Raw genomic sequence first — 4,684 nt, 5'->3', positions numbered from 1 at the left:
ACCCACTTTTCTTTTTTTTTTATATAATAATTATGATTATTATTATTTTTTTTTAATCCTTACAATTTTAAATCTTTTAATAAAATGAGTTAACTTTGTTATTTAAATCCTTGCTCTTTTATACTACTCTTACAATTTTAAATTACATGTTTAAATTTATTCTTTTTTTAAAATAAAGTATATAAAATAAAAAGGAGTCTTTTAAATTATTTTTGAATGGGTTGATCGGGGTATTAAATTGAGATATATTATTTTTCCCGTATAGACAGCGGATTCGTAGACAGAGATTATTAGGAGCGTACGTTGTTTAGGATCGCGTGACAAGGTAATTCTCAATGTCCATCTAATTTATCCCGTTAGTATTATGTGCTAAGTGATAATTAATGTGTTTAAATAGAATGCATGATTTTATATGACATTATTTTATATGATGTTATGTTTTATATATTCTCAAATTATAATTACTATTCACTAGTGGAAAAAATTGTATTTGTTGCTCATCATTTGCTGCGGTTTTTGTGTATTAGCAGCAAAAAATAGGAAAATGTATTAGAAAAAAAAAAATACTCTAATTGCTGCGGTATCCCCTTGACCGCAGCAAATAACCTAGCATCTTGCACTAATTGCTCCGGTTTTTCCACAACCACAGCAAATACTTCTTCAAAGTTGATTAATTGCTCCGGTTTTTCTACAACCGCAGCAAATAACTCTTCAAAATTAGATTAATTGCTCCGGTTTTGTTATGAACCGCAGCAAATGACCATTGGAAAAAAATAAATTTTGTTAAAACCCGCTAGTTTCTTTTTTATTCACATATCTTCTCAAATACGTTATACAGTTTGCTTTGTTCCTCATTGAAAAAACGCTTCATCTTCATCTTCATTTGCTTCGTTCCTGTTCTTCATCTTCACAAACGTATAAGATAAGCATCAAGATCATTTGTGTTCGTTTCTTGTGTTCATCTTCATTTTCACAAACGGTCATTTGCTGTTATTCATCATTCTTGTTGCTGTTAATCTTCACAAACGGTCATTTGCTGCTGTCATGATTCTTAACTTGTTGCTGTTCATCTTCACATACGGTTTCTGAAGGTAAATCCTTGCTTCTGTTCTTGTTCATCATCAAACTTCGAATTTTCATAAACCCCTACTATTCTTCTACTGTACGTGTTCTTGTTCATCATCATCATCATTCTTTATTCACTGATTTATTTTTTGAAGTTTTTCTAATTTTTCTGTTGTTGTGACCTTTTAATTGTTATTCAACCAAAATTTTGTTGGCTGTCGCTGCTTGCTTCTGTCTTGCTTCATGGTGAATCACGTTTATTGTAGTACATGATGATAGATACTACTTACTAGATAGACTATGGCATGTATTGTGATTTGGTTATAGTTGTGTTAGAGAACTACCCAGTTGTGATCATCGTAGAATTAAAAGGGTCGAGGGAATCAACGATTAGTGCAACTTGAACTTTGTTAATGATAAGTAGACTATGAAATGTATTGTGATTTGTTTAAGGTTATGTTAGTGAGCTTCTCACCATCTTGATTTTCACTTGGAAAAGTTAGAGTATGACCAAATATAATTTAATAGACTTCTGCACCTAAACCAATTGGTTGTATTATGAAAACCAGACTTTTGTCGGGTTATCTTTTGGACCTATATGTGTAAGCCCAACAACAAGCTCATCAATTTGTCTCAATTCCTCATTGAATAAAGAAGTTTTTAGTGATGTCTAAACTCAATTTTAATTACATAAGTCGAAATTAAATACAAAATAATATAAAGTACAAAATATAATCAAGAACCTTAGAACATGTTGTTTTCATATTTTATATTAATATTTTTACTTACTAATTTTTCAATACTAATAATTTCAAATTATTTATGCAAAGTGGAAATTAATGAAGTATATAACTGACAGAGTGGTGATAATGTGACATCGAATAAATAAGAAATTTTTTGTTGGTTTTGAAGTAGATTAATTATTTAAATGTACCTCTAGTGGAATTTTTTTTGTATTGCGAGAATGTTTATATTATTTCAATTTAAATTTTATATTTTGTTAATTGACAAGAAAAATCTAATTATATCATTGCAAAGAAAGGAAATATTGAATTAAGTTTTGAATTAAGAAACTACAATAGTATATCTATTTTTATGAGAACACCAATTATTTATCTTAGTAATAAGTTTTCGATTTTCACTACAAATAGAAAGATCAATTTGCAAGTTTATATTTTTATTATTTCACTTGTAATTTAGTAATTTAGTTATAAATGTGGTTTGTGAATGTGGTTTGTGTGTGGTTTGTTAATTATTTGCATATTTTGTTAAAAATGTGGTTTGTAGTTATACTTGTCTTTAATTATTATTTATATTTTGAATGTTATATTTCTAAGGTTATACAATGTTAATTATTCAAAGTATATATTTTTAGGAATGTGGTTTGTTGTTTATCATTTATATTGTGGTTTGTGGTTTGTTAATTAATTATTTGCATATTTAGAAAATATGTTTGTTATAAATAAGTATATATGTTTTGTTGAAATACACGAAGATGGTCGAATGCAACAAGAGGGGGTGAATTGTTGTGTATCTAACTTTACTTCGTTTTTCTTCTAATTTGCGGAAATGTTAACAAACAAAATAAAGATTAAACGTAAAAAGCAAAAGATAAAAAGGAGAAAAAGATTTTACGTGGAAACCTTCTTGGCCTAATAAGAAGGAAAACCACGACCCCCCGGGATTTCAAAATTCTCACTATGTTTTAGGCAATCAAATACAATTACATAAAACAATTTGCTTCACTTGAAGCTTCTCTTCTCTAGGCCTAATTCTCTTTCTCTATTCTCCCTTTCTCTTTCTCTATTCTCACGATTCTCTTTTCAATTCCCTTAGACTTTTTCGTAAGTCTAATTACAACAAAACACTCATTAACCCTTACAAGGCCAATTCTCAAGAGATTAAAAATTAAAATAATTACTTAAGAAAAATATAATAAATTAATTGGCTTTTAAAAACAGAAAATATTTTTCTTAAATGATCTCCCTTTAATGGAAACTCTTGGATTGAAATCGGTTTGAGCAAAGTTCCTCCTATTTATAGTGGGAACAGACAGCAGTTACCTCAGGCACACCTCCCACTATCATCCACGTTCTCAAAACAAAGATAGTGGAATTGCCAAAAGAATAAATGACCGGCTGTCATTTGCTCAAAGATAAAATCAGTTTCCTTAAGCTAAAAATAGCATAGGAGTTAAAAAGAACAAGATCCTAAAAAATAAGAGATGTTGTTTTAGCCGTCCAAATTTGAAAGGAGACTTATTCAAAATGAAGAATAAGTCTTCTCCACATTTTAGGCGTTTAAAAAAAAACTTTTTGCCAATTAATAAATTAATTTAATTAAGCAACTAATTAAACTTTTAATCTTTTACATTAACTAAAAAACAGAAAACATAATTTTCGTAACTTTCAGTCAATGTCTTCTCCAGACCTGTATCGTGGGGAACAACGTACTGTCTCCATCTACAACTTTCGTCAGAATGTTTACTCTAGGAACAGTAAGCTGACTTCTAAAGCAATTGTCCAACTTCTTGGATATTCAAGACACGTACAACTTCCACGAACAAAGTCATAGGCTTCATCAACGATTAACACAATCGGATATTCACCTACAAAACAATCTCTAAAATATGTTTGTTTATCTAAAAGTGAAGTCATCATCAAAACCTTAAGAGCCAAAAAATTCCCCCTTTTTGATGATGACAAACTTTATAAACAAACTTAAGTATACTAGAGTAAAGCAAATGTTGAAGAGCAGGTTAGAGATTAAAACAACTCTTCTTAACTTAGTAAATATAATTTACCAAGCATATCATAAACCAACTTACTCTATAAAACATAATAGCAAATATGTTTTAAAATTTTCAAAAATAATTAAACTAAGAAGAACTAATATAAAATAGACTAACAAAAAGTATTAAGTATTTTCAAGAGAAACAACTTTAAAACAGTTAAACCAAAACAAACAATTAACCAAAATATCCATAATGTTAAAAACAACACAGATGATAAATTTAGCATAAACATAATTAGCAGCATGATAATTAGCAACATGATCTTTACACACAACACATTATCTCCCATAATTGAATCAATATGAATCAATTGAGATATGTAACTGTCAATTCACACAGCTCCTCTTAAGTTTGTGCATTCTCTTCCCCCTTTTGTCACCAATCAAAAATAAGATAAGGAATATCAATCCTCAGCACAAAACATATAGAATTGTCAGTGATGAAAGCAAGAAACAATAATAAAAGTAAGTGCCATGAACAATAATCAAACCTGCATATAGTTCGTTGTCACAGACCATTAATAAAAGCAAAGAAAAGTAGCAAATGTTCAACGTAACAACAACAATGTACCCCAGATGGTACAAAGTAAAAAGTGAAATTGTTTGTGAAATGCAACAACCATTCAAATCTTAAAAAAAAACATAGGGAGAGGGTTCAAGGGGCAGTCTCTTCTTCATCCACATATTCGGTCTGCACTTCTAATGTATCCAACTTTGCACCAAGACGATTCTCCATCATGGTAAGTTGATCAACAATTGAAGCGAGTGAGACACGAACTTCATCTTGAAAAGCACTGAATTGAGACTGTAGGTCAATGAGCTTGGA

Source organism: Amaranthus tricolor, chromosome 4, assembly GCF_026212465.1.
Source record: "Amaranthus tricolor cultivar Red isolate AtriRed21 chromosome 4, ASM2621246v1, whole genome shotgun sequence".
In the NCBI taxonomy this organism is placed as follows: domain Eukaryota; kingdom Viridiplantae; phylum Streptophyta; class Magnoliopsida; order Caryophyllales; family Amaranthaceae; genus Amaranthus; species Amaranthus tricolor.
Note: the sequence above shows the minus strand (reverse complement) of the source record.